This window comes from Protopterus annectens, chromosome 7.part1 (assembly GCF_019279795.1).
Source record: "Protopterus annectens isolate FY-2018-M chromosome 7.part1, PAN1.0, whole genome shotgun sequence".
Lineage (NCBI taxonomy): Eukaryota > Metazoa > Chordata > Ceratodontiformes > Protopteridae > Protopterus > Protopterus annectens.
In genome coordinates this window covers 177,730,131-177,755,632 of record NC_056740.1, presented here as the reverse complement: position 1 = coordinate 177,755,632, position 25,502 = coordinate 177,730,131, and the positions used below count along the sequence as shown (strand labels likewise).

The 25,502-nt window shown below is 42.1% G+C and overlaps 1 long non-coding RNA gene across 1 annotated transcript in view; it reads right to left on the bottom strand.

The window, feature by feature from the left end:
• Positions 1–25,502, bottom strand: part of LOC122807672 — a 575,220-nt gene that overhangs the window by 69,698 nt on the left and 480,020 nt on the right. The window lies entirely within an intron of this gene.

Here is a 25,502-nt window from a genome sequence, read left to right as displayed (position 1 = left end):
TCATGTGAGCTTCCTAATTAAGATGCATGTGTTCCACATTTTACACATTTGTTCCTCATTATGGTAGTGTCCATATTTTGAAGATTGATGGTTGAGAGCTGTGATCTAATCTACTACCAACTCAGCCAGATGGGAACTCTGTTTAACATCTCATCTGAAGTATTGCATACTCGAGTACAGCACCACCCTTATGCTGTACTGCAGCATCAGTACTGGAAAATTACTCTAAATACTGCTGTGACAATAGGGTCCCCCAGCCTTCTGACCTTCCAACACCAATGACACCAGACTGCATGTCTAGACCTGGTCATTATGTGTGTGAGCATGAGAATGGGAAGCTTGGACACAGGAAAAACATCACTAGGCAGCAATATGACATTACTCTAGGTACTGTGATGTCCCTGACTACACTTAGCATGGATCGTTGGCTCAGGTAGAGGAGAAATACTGCTAGGGAACAATATGACATCACCCTAAGTGCTGTGATATCCTCAACTATACTGAGCATGGATCACTGTTTGAGCAGGGGAGGAAGAAAAGCTCAGTATACCTGTGGGTGAGGGAAGGCTATGGGTGCACTAATTATCATCTGTAAAGAGCCAAAAGGAGAGAAAAAGGTTTTGTAATGTTTTACAAACCACCTGCAATACCTCAGTAACCACTCAAGCTGCATATAATACAGTCAGAAGCATCTCATTCATCCAGTGCTGGGCTTAAATAAGAGGCCAAGTAGTTCTGCCTGTATTGCTTTATCATGGAGATGTGAGAAATATGAAAATGACTCAAGTAAACCATTTATGAACAAGGCTGAATATTCCTTTATCTGCACTAGACAGAGGTCAAGTATCAATGGAGTTGTTTTGCCCATCATGTAAGCTTTAAGATGATCAACAGCTTCCACTTCAGCATGGTTTTGTAATTTAGTTATCTAAATATATACAGGAAAAGATGACTAGAAGGATCATCAGGCTGATCCTAGAAAAACACCTGCAGGAATCAGTGTAAATTACTAATTTAGTGATTATCTGCTTACTCAGAGTACAGAGGCAATTTACACTTCTATTAAATGTACATTCTATAGTAATGTTTGTAAGGTGGTTTGGTGCTCATTACACCCCCCCCCCCCCGTTAGAGATAAGGAAGGCATTAGCCCACACCTTTTATTTATATTAACATGAAAATACAGTTTGTATGTACCACTGATCAGAGATGGGATTACATAAGAAACCGGTTAATTACATACTGTAGTCACAAAATAGAAATGTGCCTAGAGCAATGTTAATAACTTCCCAGGTCTTTATCAAACAGAGCACAATTAATGTTTTATGTATGCACACACACTTCATCCAAAAGCTTGTCTTGCAAGTAACAGAGCATGGCTGTCACTCTTGCAATGGAAGTGTGACTGGAGGTTCTGTACCTTGACTGGTATTAATGACATAAGCGCTAAACTGACAATGAGCCCTGAGGCATCACAGTACACCACTTAAGGCCTCCACTGCAAGCCAAAGAAGAGTGGTCGTAGTCTGCATTAGTCAACAAAGAATGTTAAGTTTTACATCTCTTTTCCCAGTGCTGTAATGCACTGCACACTACTGACCTGCTTTGTTACTCTAGCACTTGATGGATCATACAATAAACTGGATTACACTCTAGGAACTTCCAGGATCACATGAGAATGAAAAACCTGCCTACTCTCAAAATGAATCTGCTCTAAGAATGTTTTGGCTTTGACTAAACAGCTAAAAGGGAAAAAATCATGCTCTGCATATACTGATCTTGTCTGAGGAAGTCATTTTACTAAGTTCAGTGTTATGTGCAAAATATAGCACAGAACTTGTACTCAGAGCTTTCATAATATTTGTAGTATCATCAGAAATTACTGTCTTCTGTAACTTAGGCATGAACCACTACCCAAATATTTAACTCAAGTTCCTCATAAAGATTTCCATCTGTCTTTTTCAAACCCAAAGAACAGTAGTTTGCCAGTAAACTCCAATCAACTCTTTCCTGCTATGGTTGTTGATAATGGCAACACAACCACAGAAGATGCAAAAGATGACAAGATGACAGTTAATAAGGTGCAGGGTACATTTAAGAGTGGTAAGGAGACATCTTAATCTACTCACTGGTCACATGCCATGATAGATGGTGTCACTGCTATAAACCTGACATTTTGGCACTAGCTTTTCATCACAGTTTGGAAGCTGGCGTTTAGTATAAAATGGCATCATGTCAACACCTACATCGCTACAATGATTCTAGACGTGCTGTGTACCATAGATACAACTATCTAGATCACATTTTTAACATCTTAGCAAATGCTGGCAGCAGACACATGTCCTTGAGTATCCAAGAAGAAAAATGTAAATGAATTTGTGGGGCCCAGCGTACCTGCAAACACAAACAGGACATAAAACTATAAACTTGCCTTGCTTACAAAGACAAACATCTGCAAAGGCAGGCAGAGGCACCACTCAAGAAAAAAAAGTGATGACAGAAGCTTTACCAGCACTCACAACAGAAGATGCCCTTAAAAATAAAGAGAAATGGTGAGAACTGCAGCTGGCACTAAGTGGCAGTTTGAAATATTTGAATCGGAAGGACTCGCACTGAATATTAACTCACTGCTGTCACAAAACTTGGAAAGGCTACCCTCTAATTTCCAGTCACTGAATCCAAAGCATTTTGGCAAAATCAATTTGAAAACTCACAGTACAAAGCAGTGTTCCTATTTACAGGATCACAATTGTTACTGTAAAAGTTTTAATAGAATTGTTTGGCACAAACATCATCACAATGGTAACAGTCCTTTGATTAAACTTATTAAACCAATTAAGTAAGACATAATGCAAAAACGTTAGTTAACATTTCTAATATGTCTCATTAAACAACTTAAAATATATAGTGGATATAAAAAGTGTATATACCCCTGTTAAAATGTCAGATTTTTGTGATATAAAAAAATGAGACCACAACAAATCATTTCAAAACTTTTCCCACCTTTAATGTGACCTATAGCCAGTACAATTCAATTGAAAAACAAACAAATCTGTTAGGAGAAAAAATATAAAAAATAAAAAACGTACAATACGCTGGTTGCATAAGTGTGCTACCTTAAACTAATACTCTGTTGTGTGTGCACAACCTTACACTAATACTTTGTTCAAGCACCTTTTGATTTAATTACAGCATTCAGTCTTCTTTGGTAGGAGTCTATCAGCATGATACATCTTGACCTAGCAATATTTACCCACTCTTCCTTGCAAAAGCACTACAAATCTGTCAGATTGTAAGGACATCTCTTGTGCACAGCCCTCTTCAGGTCATCCCACAGATTTTCTATTGGATTTAGGTCTGGGGTCTGGCTGGGCCATTCCAAAACTTTAATTTTCTTCTGATGAAGCCATTCTTTTGATTTGGATGTATGCTTGAGGTCACTGTAGTGTTGAAAGGTGAAATTCCTCATCATCTTCAGCTTTCTAGCAGATGCCTGAAGGTTTTGGGCCAGAAGTGACTGGTATTTGGAAATGTTCATAAATTCCCTCCACCTTGACTAAAGCCCCAGTTCCAGCTGAAGAAAAGCAACTCCAAAGCATGATACTGCCACCACCATGTTCTATTGGTGATGCAAAGTGTTGTTTTTCTGCCAAACATACCTTTTGGAATTGTGGCCAAAAAGTTCAACCTTGGTCTCATCAGACCATAACCCATTTTCCCACATGCCTTTGGGAGACTATGTATTGTTTTGCAAATTTTAGCCAGACTTGGATGTTTTTCTGTGTAAGAAAAGGCATCAGTCTTGCAACTCTACTCCATAGTCCAGACATACGGAGAATATGGGAGATTGTTGTCACAGGTAGTACACAACCAGCAATTGCCAGAAATTTCTGCAGCTCCTTCAGTGTTGCTGTAGGCCTCTTTGCAGCCTCCCTGGCCAGTTAACGTCTTGTCTTTTCATCAATTTTGGAGGGACATCCAGTTCTTTGCAATGTCAGTGTTGCCCATATTTTCTCCACTTTTTTTATGACTGTCTTCACTGTGTTCCATGGTACATCCAATGCTGTGGAAATTTTTTTGTACCCTTCTCCTGACTGATACCTTTCAACAATGAGATCCCTTTGATGCATTGTAAGCTCTCTGTCAACCATGGCTTTTGCTGTAGCAGGCAACTGAGTAAATGTCAGGAAAATCCTACTAGGACAGCTGAACTTTATTTGGGGTTAAACAGAGTCTCTTTAATTGATGGCTGGTGTGTACCCAAGAAGACTAAATGCTGTAATTAAATCAAAAGGTGCTTCAACAAAGTATTAGTTTAAGGGTGTGCACACTTATGCAACCAGCATATTGTACGTTTTTTATTTTTTATATTTTTCCTCTAACAGAGGTTTGTTTTTCAATTGAATTGTAGAGGTTATAGGTCACATTAAAGGTGGGAAAAGTTTTGAAATGATTTATTGTGGTCTCGTTTTTTATATCACAAAAAATGGCATTTTAACAGCTGTGTGTACACTTTTTATATCCACTGTATCAGTAAATATTGAAACCACACACAACTCTCGATGAGCAGTTTTGAGCTTTTGTACAAGGCTGGCCAATTCTGTCCATGATGCCTTTTTTTCAGATAGCTGATGAAATATAAAAATTATTACGTTAACATAATTATGTCCATAAACATCACTTATTTGTTTAGCCAATTCAGACATGGTCAATTGTCAGTGGAATTTGTGTTGCTTGTCATGTAAGCTTTAGGATGCTACTTTTCAATAGCCTGTATGTGACACGGTTCTGCAAAAAAAAGTATAAAGTAATATAAATACGCAAAAATTGGCACGGACTTACAGACATTACTAGGATTACCCTAGAGAAACACCTGGAGGTGTCAGACAGGGTTTAAACTCATCTACCATTCAAAAAAGTGGAAGACAGACAGGACAAACAGCAAAGAACTGGAAAGAAGAGTGCTGAAGCAGTAAGTTGCCGAGGAGGACAGAATCCGAAGACTGCAGTTTCATTTGTGATAACAAATGAAGGTAATATTAGGCAGCAAAGTTACCATACCACAAAGGTCTGCAATAAGCATATTTTTGAAATGGGCAACGGCAGTTTCATCTAAAACGTTAAAGCAGTGATCTGCTTGACAAAGTTCATCCTTGCCAAAATGGCCCATAAACTTACCTTGATGAAGGAAAAAGAAAGGCCAAACTCAAACAAATATTGTAAAACCAGAGAAACACTAGCCTTGAATGGGTGCTAGTTATGCTGTTGGAACTATCTAGAAAACCTTTTCCATTTGCTAATATATTATTTTCTAGTAGCAGGCTTTCTTACCTCCATTAGGACCTGTTGCACATCATCAACAAACAGGTGCCTAAAACAAATTAAGACCCTACCATTCAATCAGCTGGATTGGGGTTAACGTGTATCAAGTACCCCTGCTAGTTTGTGAGTAGATCCATTCTGTAAGGAAACAAGTGGTAATTATCCCTGGCCATTTCCAAAAGAAGGGAGAACCACTGCCAGAAAGGAGTTTCCACAATAATCTTAGGGGATTCCTTATGAATCTTCAGAAGTACCCTGAATATCAGAGAAAAGCAAAAAGGAAGATTCCTGCCCAAGAAAAAGAAAAAGGCATCTGTTTTCCAAGAAAAGGAAAAGGTATCTGTCTTACAGAAATTCTTGTAAGGAGTCCTGGAGCAGAATCTTGCCAGCTTATTGCTCAACGAGGGGGCAAAGAGGTCTACTTGATCTCATACAGACTGTTCAAATCTTGGAAGATCTCCGATCTAGTTTCCATTTTTGAAAGTCTACCTTTCTGTGACAGACAAGCTAAGGAGGACAATTTTGCTCTGACAGGATGTGGGATGCCTGTAGAATGAGATTGTGCTGTGAAACTTTACCCCAAGCCAGCACAGCTAGTCTGCAAAGGGGGTACAACCTGGTTCCCCCTTCTTTGCTGAGATACTACATGACTGTGGTATTGTCTGTAACAACTTGTAGAGGTCCAAGAGGACCGAAGATTACTCTGAGAGTTGAATAACTTAATGAGAGCAAGCATCTCATTTGCATTTATGTGCTTGCATCTGCCCTTGGTGTCCAATAGACCTAGCACTTTTCTCTCTCTTGAAACTGCTCCCCGAGCAAAGTCTGAGGTGTTTGTGGTGACAGACTGCTTTGGAGCAGAGGGAAGAAGGGCAGACTTGGATTTAGGTAAATTTGCTGTCTTTCCCTACTGATTTCTCTTCTGACAAACCTCAGAACTGGCACTTAAAAAGATAACGCATATTAGTGCTGGGACCAAAAAGACATCAGATACCAACTTAACTTTTGAAATGTGGAGTCTTGCCAGGGGTATCATGAGAATCATGGATGTCATGAGACCCAAGATACTTGGGTATTCCCACAAAGTGACCAAAGCCTGAGTGGCAAACCCTAGAAACAGATCGATGTACAGATCTATTTCTTTTCCTGTGAAAGAAAAGCTACTTGAACTGTGTGATGAAGTCAAAAAGATTTTTGAATGTTCTCTTGGAATCTCGACTGCTGTATGAGATCTGTCACTCAGGTGAAAGATTCCTGACACTTTGAAAAAGACTCTGCAAAGATAAGCAAGTCTAAATATAGGAAAATGTGGACATCCTGTAGCCTGCAATGAGCAATAACTGGACTTAGACACTTTGCAAACTCTCTTTGTGCAGTGAATAGTCCAAAGGGTAAGGCACAGAACTGATAATGTGATACAGACACAGAAAAACTTAAACACTTGATATCTGGATGAATAGGGAAGAAATAGTAAGCACCTTTTAAGTCTAGGGCTACAATGAAACAAATGAGGAAAAACTGGCAACAGTTTAAGAAGTGACAGCATTTGGAACTTGGGCACTGTTGCAAACTGGTTTAGAAAAGAAAGATCCAGCACTGCTCACTAAGCATTTTCTTTCTTTGGCACCAAAACAAAATCCTCAAATAAAAACCATTCCTAAATTGGGAAGGAGAAACTGGCACTATAACTCCTCAATACAACATATCCACTGTCATCTGTAACCTCGATGAACAATCTTCACAACCTATTTGTCTGAAACTATCTGTTGCCAAATAGAGAAGTGGAGAGTCAAACTTACAGGAAGGGATTGCCAGGTTTGGGGCTGGGGGGGTTAGAGACAAGGTCCCTTATATAGCTATTCTGACTTGGACTGTCCTTGTTTTTTTTTTGGGGGGGGGGGGTCCTGTATTATTTCCTTGCCGTTTCTTCCTTAATGCCTGTTTGCCACTATTTTACTGAGACTGTTCATTTTGTTTCTTGCCAAACCTGGATGGGGGATTAGAGAATCCCTTAGAAAATTTTAAAAGAACGGCTAAAAACTCTTAGAGATTCCATGCATCAGTTTACTCCTCTCATCACACGTTTTGATAATCTCTGCAGCAGAGTGACAAAAACTAAATCTCTCTTCAAAGGAGAATTTAAAATCTCATTCTTCACATCATCCGGGAGGTTCTGAGAACACAGCCAAGCAAACCTCATCAAAACAGTACCAGTGGCCAAAGCCCTGGAAGTTGCATCAACAGTCATACAGGTATGTACTTTAAACAATGAGTTTTGACCAATAAAATGGAAGAAATAAAACCACTTAAAGCAGATTTTCCTCACAAGAAAAAACTGCACACAAACCATTCCTCATTATTTTCACAATTAGTCAGAATAACATGCAAGTCTGGCAAGTTACAATTCTGAAAATCAAAGTTGCAAAAGCCAACACTTTTCCCCATAATTATCAATTACTCTCCATTCCTTGTCAGAAAGTATAGGATTTGAATTAAATGAAAGTTATGTACTCCCCATAAAACACAGTTGTGTAAAACCTTACCATAATAGTAGAGGTTATTCTCTTCACTACTGCAGTATTCTTTACATAAGGGCTCTCCTGCCAAGGGTAGACAGCAGATGTACATACCTCAGAAATGAAAAGGCCCAGGAGGAACAAACTGTCCATAGGGACTAGAGGAACATGTGCATCCAGGAGGATAAAAAGAATCCCTGGCCAGGAAGGCAAAAGAAACAGGGCAGAGCAGAAGGGGGAAGGAGGAGGAAGTGCACACTGGAACAGTGAAGAGAAGGACATATGCTGTTATGGTAAGACTTTACAGAACTGTACTATGTCCTTCCTTATCACTGTTGCAATACTCTTTACATAAGGGAAGAGTACAAAAGCTAAAGAGGAAACTTTGGAGGAGGAAGAGGAAGGCACTGAAATGCCCTCTTGAAACCCATGCATGACAGCTCGGGCAAAGCCAGCTCTTGATCTGGAAACAACATCCAACTTGCAATGTTTAGTGAAGGTATGGACAGAAGTCCAGATAGCACCCTCAAGGATGGAAATGGTGTCCATTCCTGTGAAAAAGGCACCACAGGAAGCAACAGCTCTGTCAGAATGAGCTTTCACAGAGGTAGAAAAACACTTGCCATGAAAGGAATAACAAAAAGAAATGGCCTTGGAGATCCAAGAGGATACAGTTTGTTTAGAAACTGCTAAAACCAATGATCTGGGATGACAGGAAACAAAAAGTTGCTCAGATTTGCAAATGGCCTTAGTCTTATCCAAATATCTGAGCTGTCTATGTAAATCCAAGGTGTGAAGAACCTTCTCACTAGCAGTCTGCGGACAAGGAAAAAAGGAGGTTAAGTTAATCAACTGATTAAGACATAACCTTGGGCATAAAAGGATTAGTATGAAGAGACACCTCATCCATATGTACAACTAAGTAAAGAGGAACAGCCTTAAGAGCCTGGAGTTCAGATGCTCTCTTAGCAGAAGTGTCAAAAGAAAAAGAAATTATGTACTCACCACAACATTCCATGTTTGTAGTCCATCTCGCCTTTCATTCTTACATATGGATTCGGAGTCAATCCTCGGCTCCGACTTGGCCGATTACAAAGCTCAAAGTCTCTTAGTTGGCTCGTGGCAAGGTAGGTATCCCATTGTGCACTGGTAAGAATCCCCAGATCTTGTTTCCTGCTGACTATAAAAGAGTGATAGAAAGGTTATGCAGAAGGAACAACAACAAAGAAAGATCTCCACCCTACCAAAGGCAATACTATCCTATCTCCAAATACTCCAAGGACGGGGGTAGGTGGGTGGGTTCATAAGAATGAAGGGCGAGATGGACTACAAACATGGAACGTTATGGTGAGTACATAACATCTTTATGTTCTGTAGTCCTATCTCGCCTTCATTCTTACATATGGGACAGCGTCCCTAGCATCTTTTTCTCGGGTGGCTCACGGGAATATACTCCTAAGAACCGTGGAACGAAAGGAAGCTCTACCCATGGAGGTCAAATCCAATTTGTAATGAGTAATAATGGTATGAGGGGTAGCCCAAGTTGCTGCTGCACAAATACTGTCAATATGGACTCTGGCTTGGAAAGCAGCAGATGTGGAAAGGGATCTTGTGGAATGAGCCTTAATTTTAAATGGAAAGTTCTTTCCACTGGAGAGTAGATAAAGGAGATACAGTTGGAAATCCAATTAGACAGAGTCACTTTAGAGACTGGCACACCTATCCTAGTTTCAGAAAAGGACACAAACAATTGGTCTGATTTTCTAAGTTCCTTAGTTATATGTAGGTAGAATCGTTTAACGGTCTGTGAACATTAAGTTGATGAAATTTTAATTCTGCACTGTTTGAATGATTGGGAAAGAATACAGGCAGTTTGATAGGTTGGTTCAAATTAGCCTGAGAGCAAACTTTAGGGATGAAGGAAGGGTTTGTACGAAGGGAAAATCTGTCTTTATGAAAAATCAAATAAGGAGGTTTGACTTAGTGTTTGCAACTCTGATACCCGTCTAGCGAATGTGATAGCTACTAGAAAAATGGCATTCCAAGACAGAAACTTCAATTCACACGAATGTGCGGGTTCAAAAGGCGGGGAAGTAAGTTTGGACAGAACGAAATTTAGATCCCAAGGAGATACAGGTTTCTGAAAAGGAGGTCTCAGCAAGGTAGTGCCTTTAAGGAAGGTTTTACATAATCTGTGAGCCATCAGATTAGGCTCATGTTGTCCCAAATGAAAATTTGATATCACTGCCAGTTGAGCTCTAATTGTAGCAGCAGCTGATCCATGATGGAAAAGTTTGGTTAGAAATTCGAACACCAAGTGGATGGATGCGGTGTAAGGATCTACATTTTTTCTCTTTTGCCTAGATAGAAAATATTCTCCATTTGCTAGTGTATAACTTCCTTGTGGAAGGTTTGTGGGAAAACGTAAGGATATGGGTCACTGCAGGTGAAAAATCATGAAGCCTGACTAGGGATGGAAGTGGTGCAGCCACGCTGTCAAGTTGAGGGTGTGGAGGCAGGGGTGAAGGGAGTCTGACGTGTGTCAAGAGGTCTGAAACTGGGTCCAGAGTCCATGGATCGTGTAGGAGATGAGGCCTGAGAAAGAGGAACCAAATATGACGAGGCCTGTAAGGAGTGATCAGAATAATTTTGCTTACCAAGAACTTTGCTTTCTGGATCACTTTCGATATGAGCGAAATGGGGGAAATGCATAAAGAAGTCCTGGAGGCCAATTGTGAACAAGTGCATCTCTTGGTGACTCACCTGGAGGAGGGAGAAGTAGCTGTTGCATTTGGCGTTGATCAGGCTGGCAAAAAGATTGCAGCAAGGCTGCAGAAAATCTGTTCTGCTACTTTCTGATTGACAGATCACTCATGAGGCATCAAGATTGCCCTGCTGAGCTTGTCGGCTATCACACTGGTTGTCACTGGGATATGTGTTGCTAACTGAAAGCACTGGGAAGATATCACCCACTGCCAAACATGAAGAGCCTCTCGACAAAGGGGGTACGTTCTGGATCCTCCTTGTTTGTTTAGATACCATATCACTGACATTGTCCGATTGGATTGCTATAGTCCCTAGAGGAAGAAAGTTGTAAAGTGCTTGCAATGCTAGAAGCACTGCTCTCATGTAAGTGAGCCTCGTGATCTTGCCATGTGCCTTGAACAGTCCTGCCTAGATAATTCCCCCCCCCACCCTATCTGGCATTCATCCGTGGTCACAGTAGCAATGGGTTGGTGAGGAAGGAACGGTGCTCCTGTCATCAGTTGATCGGGCTGAATCCACCAACGAAGGTCCTTTTTGCAAGATTCCGTTATGAGAATATGAGACAGAGGCAGTTGTTGGAGACCACTGGGAAAAAAGTAGCCATTGAAGAATTCACATATGCAATCTGGCTAGTGGAAGTAGATTTATGGTAGAAGCCATGGTCCCTAAGAGTTTCGGCACTGTCTTGTACTTGACTTTTTGTTGAGGAAGTAAGCTGTATATCTGCTGTCTGAGATTTTGAATTCTGTCTGCAGGAGGATGAGCCATCATGGCGACCGTATCTATTTCTGCACCTATAAAAGTCACAACTTGAGAGTGCGACGAGGTAGACTTTTCCTAATTTATCGTAATTCCTAGCTGGGTACAGAGTTGGATGGTTGAATCCCTGGCTTGTAGGAGCAGGTGCCTGGTGGTGGTGGTCAGGAGCCTGCCGTCCTGGTACGGAAACACTTGGAATTCATGACGTCTTAAGTGAGCTGTCACTACCGCCATGCATTTGGTGAACACCCTGGGGGCTGTGGTGAGACCAAAGGGCAGAGCATGAAATTGGTAATGACTGGCTCCCAGCCAGACGTGTAGGCGACTCCTCGATGCTCTGTCCATTTTGATGTGGTACGCATCTTGGAGGTCTATGCAGTACATCCAATTGTCTTTCCCTAATAGGGGAAGTATAGACTGCAGGGTTACCATTCGTAACTTGGACTTCTTTACTGATTCGTTTAGTTTGCTGAGGTCCAAAATGGGCCTGTTCGTTTTGGCACTAAAAAAAATCTGGAGTAAATTCTGAATCCTATCTGGTCTGCGAGGACAGTTTGAATGACTCTGTTTGAAAGCAACTTTTGAACTTCTATAGTTGCTTGATCCCTGTGATTGGGTGGAATATCTGGGATCTTCTTGGGGGTGTGGGGTGGAAGAAAAAAGGGTATGGAGTATCCTCTGGTGATTATTGTTTGTACCCACTTGTCTTGGGTGATGCTGAGCCACGCTTCTGGATACAAAGATAAGCGACCCCCGACTAGCTCCAGAGAGGCACAGCTGGGCCCCACATCAGGAGTGCTGATAGGGACAACCACGAAAGGAATCGTTGCCACCCTGGTTTTGCAGACCCCCCCCCCCCCTGCCTCTAGGGCGACGTCTGCCATTAGCTCCTCCTCCCCTGCCTCTGAAGGAGGCATCACCTTGTGTGTCCGGGAAAAATCTCTGGGATTTCTTGAACCACATTTTCCCGCTTCTCTGACCCTTGGGATAGGGCTTAGAAGGGACGGTAAAACTTACTCCCACAGCATAGAGTTTTCACTTCCTGTTCACACCTGGTGAGTATATCTTTTACCTTTGGTCCAAACAAAGAGGAACCATCGAAGGGGGCATTGGTAAAAGTAGATTTGAAGGGCTCCGCAAAATTGCATAAGTGCATCCAGTAGTGTCTCCTAAGGGAAACCCCAGAACCCGCTGCCCTACTCACTCCATCTACTGCACAGGAGATCAGCCTCATGGAGGAGTTAATAATGGAGTTTAAGGTGGACAACTGAGCAGTAACTTTCTCATGGGCTCCTTCAGTTACGTACCTTGGAGAGTATTTCCTAGTTCCATTAGGAGATCTTTGGTCAAGAACTCTTTCTCTTTTGGGGCTGAGAGAAATTTGTTGGGTCTGCTGGGAACTGGTTCCATGGCATCAGGAGTTTCCCACACCTTTCGACTAACTAGGTGCAGGAGTTCATCAAAAGGTGGAGACACCCAAGAGGCTGAAGGTTGAGACCCAAAAGCTTTCAGGTACACTGACTCCTCATCAGAAGGGGTGACAGTGGGCCAGCTGCCTCTCTGCTTCAGGATCTCTAAGATATCTACAAAGGAGATCTCATCAGAGGACGACCTAGGGGACCCTTCTGACTCCTCGAAGTCAGTGTCTGAGGTGATGGATTCATCCAGGGAGTCTACATGCTTCCTCTTGCATGTCCTCTTCCAAGGGGGCTCCTCAGAAGGGAATTCTGGGGAGGTCTCAGAAGACTGGGAGCCACCCAATGGGGGCTCCTGAGGCTGCAGGTCTCTGCTGTCAAGAGAGAGAGATGGTGCTGAGACAGAGGTCGGTGCTTGAGGAGGAAGAGTATCGGTACCCTTGTGCGGAGCTCATGACAGGGACAGCATGCTCTCCTCATCATCTCGAATGCAGATCTCTCCGGCTCCGAAGACAGCCCCAGTTCTGAGGAAATAGAGGTAGCCCTCGGCTCCAAAGTGATAGGCTCCGAGATGGATGTGGGGTCTGAGCTCAACCTAGCTGATGCACTGAGAGGTAGGCTCGGCATCGAAGAAGCTCGCGTCCAAGCATCCCTGTCGGGGCTGACTGATTAGCTTGGGCTCCTAGACACCAATGACGGTGCCGAAGATGTCGGAGCAGAACTCTCCTCTGAGACAGCCACAAGGGGAGCTGGAACAGAGGGTTCCACAACAAGCGGCACCGAAATCTCCGGCTCCGAAGGACCAACATGGCTCGGAGGAGGAACCACAAGAGGGAGAATGGCCTTAGATGGCTCCGGAACTGACTGGGTCGGAGCCAGCAATAATTTGGGTAAAGCAGACGACTTCAAAAGTCTAAGCACTACTCTCTCTACATTCTCTTCTGAAAGGCTCTTGGAGGATCTGGATAACAGGGTAGGTGACCTAGAGCTCTAAAATGGGAGATTGTAAAGTTGGGGAGACCAGCAATAGCTCTCTGAACCGGCTCCTATGCAATTTCTCAGCAGTCGGCTCTGAAAGACTTGGGGCCAACACTGCAGTGTCAACATCGATAACCTCGACCAGCTCCAACAACAGTTGAGCTGAAGAGGTAGAAGGCTTATCCAATTTTAAAGTTTTCTGAGGAGGTTCAGACAAAATAGTCAGTGCAGCAGAATATGTCTTGGCTGACTTGACCTTCTCTTTCTTTGAGGAGCGAGACTTGGAGGATGAAGAAGAGCTGGTTAAATCCTCCTCGAAGGAAGGCTTAAGGAGACCTTTTAGTTTTAATTTGTTCTTCCTTTCTAGCGGACCTACGCTAATAGGAACTATGTCAAAAATCTAGCACACAGAAGGATACCTAAAACGGCCAACAAGTTCTCAACAATAACTATGTCAATTTAGCAAAACACACTACTACTTACTATCTATGAAAAAAATATTACTAAGACTAAGTAAACTAAGTTACCTTGGATCTGGCTCCTCCTCGAAGAAATATCACTAAAACTACAATAATGAAGAAAAATATGCAACTTAGCCACGGCCAAGAAGAAGCATTTCTGAACTCGTTGACATGGCAAACGAGATCTGGGGATTCTTACTGGTGCACTATGGGATACCTACCTTGCCATGAGCCAACAAAGAGCCTTTGAGCTTTGTAATCGGACGAGTCAGAGCAGAGGATCGGCTCCGAACCCATATGTAAGAATGAAGGCGAGATAGGACTACAGAACATGAACAGTTTTCAAACTACAATGTTGCAAAGAAGCTGAAGCTGCAGTCTCAAAATCTTCACTCCACTGAATTACTGAAAGATCTGAGGCATCTGTTGCTTCCAACTAACTGTAAGTGCCTGTTGTTGCTCTTATATTGCACTTTTAATTTGCATTTGCATCCTACTGTCACAGTTTGAACTGTCTGAACTGTTTTTTTACGACATTTTACTGTATGTTGTACTACTTCAGCTGTAGCATAGCCCAGTTCCAGGTTTGCGGTTTCTGGGTCTGTTTTGTAACTTCTGAGCATCAAATTCAAGCTGTCTTTGTTGGTGAAGGCCCTTCTGCACCCTTATGGGAGGAGAGTGCTGTCTGGGTCCCATCTAAATCGAGGGTGATTAGACTAGAACTCAGAAAGCATGTCCTTATTGTCTAGTTTGAGTTAAAAGGGTTATTTCTTACTTTATTTAAGCCCCAAGGTTGTGCTTGTTTGCATGTAGCACACCATCATGCACTGCTGTGTAGCAGTGGTTACTGATGTAAATGATTTGCTTGTTGAATATTACCTTAGTACTTCACTTGTGGCCCTCCAGAGTTTTTTCACAACCCTGCGCTACTGGAACACTAAGCCTAGCCTCAGCAGTACCAACATACCTCTCACACACCATCCATTCCTAAGTGCAACTTCTTTTCCTGACCATACAAATTTACCTAACACTATGGATGATGGACAATTTTCCACAGTTTGTCCAGCCAACTTGGTCAACATGGGCATCCTGAGGCAGTGTAGCTACTACCTCATAATCACAGACAACCCTCTACTCCTAAGTCCACACAAACTGAACATGTGAGAGATTCAACTTTATTAAGAACTTTGAATCCATGCTCTCTCACACAACAGTCAGTACACATGACAATCAGTGGGTTGTCAGTATGTATGCACACTTCATCTCCTACTCCATCTAGACCCACATCACACATACTTACATATGCACAGGTCCTCACTAGAAATACACCTAAACACCAGAGATCTCCCTAACACAAACACACAACACATAATGCTTCTTCTGCAGAACACAATACACAATAGCTCATGCACCAGTGTCTTACCTGTCAAGCCCTTAAGGTAAAACACAAAACTAAACATATATTACTCACAGGGGATTTCAACATGAGACACACAGATGTCCCTCTCACCAGACTAGATAAGGAAAAGGTCCCAGTCAGCTATCCGTCAGGTACTAGGATCTGCCATATCACACATGCACTCATGTCTCTCAATAACAGCTACTGTTATGACTCTGCCATTGTCCATGTATGCGTGAATGACTTGAGATGTACCTCTCTGGACTATGCGTCTCAGGTAGGTATGTCCCTAGCCTTAAGCAGCATTGTACCTTCACCTAGGATGATGCTTCAATACAAACAGAAAATGATTGATTTCTACTGCCAGTCTAAGGGGATCCAGCATCTGTCAGCCTGGGATGACATGATCGACAGACCTCAATGCTTTGCCAGAGATGGTCTTCAACTGTCACCCCTGGGATTTCGGCTACTGGCTAAGGCTATTACCAACCCCACAGTGCTTTTTTAAGGCAGTGTCTCAAGGACAAAATTCCAGACTTAAAATCTCCATCTAAAAACAACCTCAAAGTTATGCAACTAAACATCACAAACTGCACTGACTGGAAGTAGTCCTCACCTTGGAAGACGCAGACAATTGTGCAGTCACAGAAACCTAGTTCAAGGATGTGGAGCGCACCCCAGCCATACCGGGTTATACCTCCTTCCACACACTCAGACCACAAACTGAAGGCATGAAAACTAAAGGAGGTGGTGTATCAATATTCATTAAAGATAAATACACCTCCAGACTGGTTAAACAGTATGATTCCCTAGAGGTACTTCAGGTGCAATTAACTGTTGGTAAGGCACCTCAGATAGAACTGCCAACTATGCCAAGTTCTATCCCAATGCTTTATACAAAACACCTATATAACAGCATTGACTTGGCCATACCCAACATGTCCAAAACAAGCTCTTCAAGAAAGAGCAAACCCACCTGATGGAAAACTGCCATTAACAGGCTTTATAATAAGAGGAAGAAACTGCTGTCTAAGAGTAAAAGGGAGCGAGCCCTAAACTGAAAACACTCTCTCCTCAGCTTAAACAAGCAAATAAGACTTCTTGTGAAGTCCTCCAAAGTAAATTATGAATCCAAATTAGCTTCCTCCACTAAGGACAACCATAAGCTGTTCTTTAGTTACATCCATAACCTAAAAGGAAAGGCCCAGATTTGTGCCAAACTGATAGATAATAGGTTCCCCTTCAAAACATCTAAAACCTATAACATCTAATTTCATAACATTGAGACCAGAACATCTAAAACCCAAAACATCTAAAACCCATAACACTGAATTTCATAACATCTAACAGTACAAATCACATGAAAGTAACACTTCCTCCACATATAACGACATATAATGACACCAAACTACCAAACACACTCCTTACTACATTTCTGCAGGGGGGCTTGATACAGTGGGGTTAGGAAATTAACTTTTTCCCACTGTAGTGCGTTCTTGGAGTTGGTATATTTCATTTACGGGGGCAAGCCCCCCATGGGGGGGGGGCAGCCCCCCGCAGAAATGTAGTAAAAAGTGTGTTTGGCAGTTTGGTGTCATTATATGGGGGATGTTATTTATTTGTGATTTGTAGTGTTAGATGTTATGAAATTCTATGTTATGAGTTTTAGATGTTTTGGTCTCAATGTTATGAAATTAGATGTCATGGGTTTTATAGATGTTTCAAAGTAGACCCAGATAATGATAGTACATATACTAAAGCCTGTGGACACTGGTAACCTGTTGGCTGACAGGTTCTGTGAAAACTTCATTTCCCTGTTCCTGCCACACGTACCCAATGACATCCCTATCACTTGCCCCCTAACTTGTATCTGTAAAGTGCAGGTCGTAAATGTGCTCTCTATGGCCAAAAACACAGCATCTATGAAATCTGATAGCATACCACACTGCATTGTACATGGGCTCCAACAAAAATTAGCAACACCATTGAGTACTCTTTTTAACTATAGTCTAATCCCCGGCTTTGTCCCGGCTGAATGGGAAATGGCCACTATTATTCCCTTGCACAAAGGTGGTGCTTCCACTGACCTCAAGAACTACAGACCTATTAGCCTGACTAGCCTTATCTACAAGGCCTTGGAGTGAATTATCATGGACCTGATCAACAAAGACATAAGGTAATCTCCAAACACTTGACCATACTCAGTTTGGATTGGTCAAAGGGAGGTCATAACTGTTAAAGTTGATGGACTTTGAGACAGTCACCAAGGCCCTGGATGACGGGAAACTTGAGCATACAGCCTACCTAGACTTAGCCACGGATTTTGACACTATTCCCCACTCAGACATCATTGACAAACTCACCCAGATAGGTATCAACCCTTACATTGTCTGATGGTTTGCTAAATAGCTCACTGACAGAACACATATTCCAAAAAGGGGAATCTACCTCCAACTGCTTTGACCTGTAACCAGTGGTGTTCCACAGGGATCAGTCCTGGGACCTCTACTGTTTGGAATTCCTCTCTCCGAAGTACAAGCAAAAACAAAAGGTCTGTGGCTAACAAAGTTTGCTGATGACTGCAAACTGGGAGCGATCATAGAATCTCCAAATGATGTCAACATCCTACAAGAGGGTGTTACACAAACAAATGATTGGTGCCAAAGTCATGGCCTTAAACTCAATGGAAAAAAAAATGTATTATCCCTTTCAGTAATAGCAATGTTCCTGCTAGCTACCACATCAATAGCAACACCCCAAGTACACACTCACTGGTGACAGACCTGGGCACATAGGTTGACAGCAACCTTACCTTTGATCACCATGTCTCCACAGTGGTAAGAAGGGCATTCCACATTGCTCATCTCACAAGTAAGGACATTACCTCCAGAAAAAAAGAAGTTATAACCTCCTTGTACTCTTCTCTCATCAGGCCAATAATTGAGTACAACGGTCCTTTTGGTATGTACCTTTCCAAGCACTTGCAGCAATAGGAGAGACCACAAACATTCTTCACAAGGAAAATTCAAGGTCTTCAGCATCTGTCCTATGTGGATTATCTGAAATCACTGTCACTTTATTATGTTTCACACAGACTACTCACAGGTGATCTCTGCTTTCATATAAGACAATCTCTGGAAATGCTGCATATCCACAAGTCAAATGGTACATGGGTTACTCGCTCTAAAGACCTTAACCAGGTATGTCACATTAATACAACCTGCTAGAGGGACAGATTGGTTTCTCAGAGGTTACCACACAAACTCCGCCTTCATGTCAAACAGAGCACCTCATAGGGGCCCCCCAAAAAAAAAAAAAATGGACTGGATAGGAGAACCATACCACCCCGGGGGAAGCCCACCTGTGTCCCTCTTAGACAGAGGCAATAGGTGCTGAACATGGAAATAAAAGTAGAACTTGGCTAGGCTTGTAAGGGCACCAGGGCCATTAGCTTAGTAACTTCTTATGATCCTATGAAAATGAGCCTGTGTCAATTTTTCAAGAACAAAACTGAGGTCCCAAGAAGGTGGAATAGGCTTCCTGGGAGGTCTAATATGAAGGATGCATTTAAATTTAAATTATTTCACTTCAAATCTAGGGGGTACAGGAGAAGTCAAGGGCAGATGCACAGAAACCGCTGATAGGTGAGCTTTAACTGATGAGTATGTCAGCCCAGCATGGAGCAATTCACACAAATAAGAAAGAACCAGTGGGACCCCCACTAAAAGGGGATCCTGGTTACAAGAAAGGCACCAGACAGAAAATTTCTTCCATTTGGGTAAATATGATTACCTGCTAGTGGGTTTCCTGGCCTCCTGCAAAACCCTAAGCATACCCTCAGAAAAGAGGTGCCTAAAAGGAATCAAAGCCCTATCACCCACAGGGCCAGTTGAAGAGTGGACAAGTGAGGATGGATAAGACACCCTTCGCCTTGTGCGAGAAGGTCCAACCAGTGATGATTGCACCTGTTCAAGTGAAAAAGGGGGAAATCAGAGCTGTCTGGGACAAAAGGGCGTCACGAACAAGATTTTAATGGAGTCTTGCTTGATTTTGGGCAGGATCCTTGGAATCAGGAAGGCAATGAAAAACAATCCCTTCTAAGGAAAAGATAGGGAATCCACCTTCTAAGTCAGAGGTCTTGGGACTCAGGCACAGAAAAGAGGATGTCTGTTCAGAGAAGAAGCAAAAAGACTTAAATGTAGAATATCTCACTGACAGACAATGCCCAGAATCACATCTCTGTGAAGCATCCATTCATGAGCTTGTGTACTGGACCTACTCAAAAGTCTGACAATATAGTTTGCTTTGAAATAATGCAAACAGCCTGAATACTCACTTGATACTGGACAGCAGATTCCAGACCTGAAAATAGAGTCTGAAAAGTAGGCAGTACCAGGTTCCTCCTTGTTTGTTTACATACCCCATCACTGTGGTATTGCCTGTGAAAACTTTGCGAAGCCCTGGGAGAAAAAGAGAATGCAAAGTGTGAAGAGATAAAAGGAGAGCTCTTCCCTCCTTCATGTTGATGTGATCTGACCTCTGACAGGGAAGTCAAAGACCCTGGACTTCAGGAAACCAAAGGTGGCCCCCATCCTCTGTCCCAGGTATCCAAAAGAGTTCCTGAGATGGGACTGGAGGTTGGAAAGTAAGTCTTGTTTTTCTTTTCTTGTTTTCTTAAACATCTTTATTGAATTATCACTTGTGAAATAGACAAATTTGCATGTATATAAAATTAATAAAACTGTACTAACAAGTTCATACTTACAAACATTATACTTCATATATACTGCTATATATCATATAACCCAAGCAGCATTACATAAATTATTCAACCTCTGCCCTTTTTTAACAAGAAACATCTTTATTAAACCATCACTTACAACATAGGCAATCATATATTTATATAAAAACAACCCAAACTGACACAATTGAAGTTGTAAGCATTTTATCTCACAAACCATACTGACACACCTGGCTGCAAACATTACACATCACTTATAATCTACCCAATCATTTTCAGTCAAACATTACATAGTTCCTTTAAGTCCTGCCTTCTTTTACACCTCGTTCCTCCACTGTATGTATTGTTCCCACAATTCCCATTTTTCCCTATGTAGTTTGCTCCTACCCTTTTCTAAAGATCTTAATTCCAGTTTTATCTGTTTTACTATAGCTGTTTTAGTATAGCTTTATCTGTTTTAGTATAGCTGGTTTAGATATTTATTTCCATTTTCTAGTAATTGCTTTTTTGGCAACCACCATAATTAGACACAGCAAGCCCTTACCATGTCGAAGCAAATCTGATTCTTATCATAGCTCAGTAAAATTATTTCCCTCATCACACCAATCTACCCACCAGGAATCTCCAATAGTGCATCCTTAAAGTCCACTAACTCACCACACCCCCAGAAAATATGTTCCCAATCACCTCTTTCTTCCGTGTCACACCTCCATTTGCTGTCTACCTGAGGAAAAATTCTCTGAAGTCTACTTAAAGTATAAATATATCTCTGTAAGCATTTTCAAGCAAACATCCTAAAGCTTCTAGATTTTGTTGCATATTTGGGAGACATACATATATCCTCCCATTTTTTTGTGAATTGTTCATCAAATCTTTCTTCTCAATTCTTTCTAAACTCCTCTGATCGAGTCTTATAGTTATCATGCAATATTTTATATGCTATATACTAATTATTCCTTTTTTAATGGCAGCTTCTGTTTTAGATTTTACTAAACTCTACCAATGCTGGTCTTTTGCTTAAGACCCTCCTATTTCTTTTTCTTTGCCTATGCTCTGATATCAGTCCTTGATTGGGAAGGCAATTTCTAACCTGTAGTCCAACAAAATTCTTGGCATCTTCCCATTCTATCATTTTTCCTTCTCTAGTTATTTGCTCCCAATACCTTGAAACCATTGCCAGTTTTCTCCAATAAATTTCAGCTCCCTATTGTCTAAATCCCTAATTGCAGTCATCCCTATCGGTAGAATCTCCTTTATCCATTCCCATGTTGGCTTAGTTCTTAGAATTCTTTCTGCTACTTTATAGATATAATATTCTGTATGATGATTGTTGTTCTCCTTAAAGGACTGCATCCAAAATCTCAGTCTCTCCTTGTTTCTTCAGCGTCTCCCATTTCATCATTATCCCTTTTCACTTGTATATTATAGTTTTCTGCTCCTGCTATGTATAGCAGCCTTAACTGTGAAGCTCTGAAATATCCCTTCATATCAGGTGATCCTAAACCTCATTTTCTATTGAGAGGATCAGCTTATCCCACTTGACTCTTGCCGTCTTTCCCTCCCAGATAAAGTTCTTCAGCTCTTTATTAATTACTATCCACAACTTCTCCTCTGGTTGATAAAAAATATGCCTGACCTGTGTATAAGAATGAAGAACATTTTAACTGCTTGCATCTTACTATCCATATCTATATAACAAAGCTTCCATTTTCTCAGTTTTTGTATTATCTTTTTAGTCTCTTCCCACACATCCTTAGCTGCCACACAAGAATCATTTTTAAGTCATACCCTAAATACTTCATTTTGGAAGCCGCGGTGGTACAACGGTAGCGTTGCTGCCTCACAGCAAAAGGTTATCCTGTTCGATTCATGGCTGGAGTGCCTTCTGGAGTCTGCATGTCCTCCCCGTGGTCGAGTGGCCTCCGAAAGACATGCGTGAATGGGCGTGCCTTTGCTGAAGGTTGGGCATCGGGCTGGCAACTTGGCACCATAAAAAATCTACTGCCAATCTTTAGCAGACCAGAGTTCCACTGTGGCGACCCCTAACCTGGAAAAGGTGAAAAGACAAACAAAAACCCTAAATGCTTCACTTTATCATGTCCCCATAAATATGGATATTGCTGAACAAATTCATCAGTGGGTACATAATTTATCACTATTGCATTTGTTTTAGCTTGAATAATTTTGTATCCTGAAAAGATCTGAAACTGTCTCAACACTGTAATGTCTCTCTGGTTTTGTCATGTATAAAATAATATCATCTGCAAATACAGCCAGCTTTTTTCAACTACCATACCAATTACATCCTTGATTTTGAGCCCCTTGTTTTCTTTTCCAGTGGTAATACATGTGACGATTGGGGAGAGATGGGCGAAGGCTGCCAGCCTAGTCAAATAGAATTTGATATCTAATTCTGGCATTTGTAAATAAATGTAAACTACAGGCATGTTTTCTTGATAATAAATAAAATACTGGCATGCTTCATGAGAGTAAAGAAAACACTGTAAAATGTGAACTTCAAGATTGCTACAACACTGACCCCTTGCTGTAAAGAAAAAGTAAGACAAGCCTTTCAAATTTGTCTTTTGAAATTGAAATAATTTTATGACATTCTTTGATCTTTAAAGATGCTTCCAGTCAGGCTAGCTGAAGACATTCTGTCTATTGTGTTAACTAAGGACAAATTGCTAGTGTGTATATGTGAAATTCCTTTTAGTGTTGTATTCTCCTGTGCAGGTGTTTGCTTGCTAAATAATGTAAATGGAGTTTCTATTAGCCTGGGAACTCAGAGCAGGTGTCAAAAATTATGCAATCTGGGGAGGACCCAGAGACATGTTTGTTGGTAATGTTTAAATACTATTTCTCACAAGAGACCAGAAAGCATTTTGATCTTGATATCACCACTAACACCAGGGAGATCATCACAAGTGTTTGGCAGTGGTGGGATCTACTTCACATACTAATTGGCTTGTAGTGGTGTGGGGTAGAGTGAATTCCTGTAGCTTATGTACAGTGATCTCTAGAAGTGTTTTGTACTCTAAAAGAGCCACGCAGCGTATACTCAGAGTTCAGATCACAACTGTTTTATTTCTTTTGTTAGCTTAGTGTTAGTCAGGGTGAGCAGACAGCATGTCAGCGGAAGAGTATGGAAAGCTGACAAGGAGCCATCTGGCAGAGATGTGCCAGGCTAGGGGACTGGTGCATGGAAACCTGACTAAAGCAGACCTGAATGCAGCCTTGGTTACAGCTGCATCAGAAAACAGCAGCCTGGAGGACAATCAGACTGACAGTGGAGATACAATATCCTCAGAGATTGGGCAGCTCAACCTTTCTGCAGTGGACTTAAAAATCCAGCTGGAGCTAAAGAGACTTGAGTTGGAGGCCAAGCATATGGTACTGGAAGCAGCCAAGAGAATGAGGAGCCTAAAAGCTGAACAAGAACAGCAGAGAAAGCATGAGAGGGAAATGCTGACTCTTCGCCAAAGTCATGGAGGTAATGGGGAAGGGAGTAATTGGACCCCAGAAGCACAAAAGGTCAGTAAATTTCTTCCACAGTTTAAAGAGGGGGATAATTTTGATAGCTTCGTTCATATGTTTCAGCAGGTATGTAAACAGTAAGAAGTTGACCAAGGGCGCTGGGTACGGTTCCTGACTCCCTTACTCCATGGTAAAGTTGTAACTTCTTTAGCAAAAATGCATGACACTGACTGTTTTGACTATACTGCTGCAAAAAGCATTTGTTAGAATGTTTTAAGATAACACCTGAAATGTATAGGAAAAAGGTTTGCGAGCATAGATGCAAGGCAGATGAAAATGTATGTGAATATGTTGTTGAACTGAGCACTTATTTTCATAGCTGGGTGAATGGATGTCAGGTCACCACTTTTGAAGGGCTGACAGACCTTTTGGTAAGGGAACAAACCCTTAAGCACTTTGCCTGAGGACATGAGGATCTGGTTAGCTAATAAACAGTGTGCTACTTCAGGGGAGTTGGGGAAGAAGGGTGACCTATAGCTAGCAAGCAGGGCAGCCCTGCACAGGAAAGGGACCCCCAGTACTGCTCATGGGACTAAAGGAACCCACCAACAGAATCCGCCAGTAGCAGGGGAAGCCACAAGTCCAGGTACACGTCCAGAGCTAGGGTTAAATGTTTTGAATGCAACCAGTGGGGCCATGTGGCATACAGATGTCCATGTAGGCAAGGTGGGGAACCAAAGGTGAGGGAGCCAGTAAGTGGGAAAGACAATGCCAACAGTGTGTTGTCTTCAGACAACAGGGGGTATGGAACTACCATCCTGCAGATGTCCTGAGAGGGAAGGATTTGGATGAGGCAGCACTATGTACTTATGCAGTTACATGCAGTGAGGCTAGGAGACAAGCATGTGGGTCTGGTAGCCTGGGGGAGACCCAGACAGACTGCATACTTGCAGCCAGGACTGCTGAGGTGGTTACTTCAGGGAGAGAGCTATGCTGTAGCAGTGAGACTGAATGTGAGGCACAGCTGCTTGTGGGTACTGATGTTCCCTTGGACAGGGTAAATGCAAAGGTAGAGGTGAGTAGTAGTACCCAGGCTGACAGTGAGGCACCACTGTCAGAGGATGCCAGACTTCCTGTGGAAGGGGAGCTGGGAAGGGTTACAAGGAGAGACTTGAGACAGGCACAGCTGTCAGACCCTACACTGCAAGGCCTGAGGCAGGTAGCTAGGGAGGCACCTGATTCTCAAGAGAAGGGGGAATCTGTATACTGGATCAAAGGGTTACTGCACAGAGAGTGGACCCCTGAGGGAGGGCTAGAAGGTGAGAGAGTACAGCAGTTGAGAGTGCCTAGAGCTTACTGTCGGTCACTTCTAGCCATAGCCCATGATATTCCCTTTGCAGGTCATGTGGGCATAAAACGTACAAAGAGGCGTATTATGCAAAACTTCTATTGGCCTGGAATTTCCAGAGATGTAACAGGGTACTGCAGGACCTGTGAGCAGTGCCAAAAGGTAGGCAAGGCAGGAGACAAGGTGAGAGCTCCTTTGATGCCTTTGCCTGTGACTGAGGAGCCATTTCAGAGGGTAGCTACGGATATTGTGGGTCCTCAGAGTACCCCAAGTTACACAGGGAAAAAGTATATCCTAGTGATTGCAGATTATGCTACACA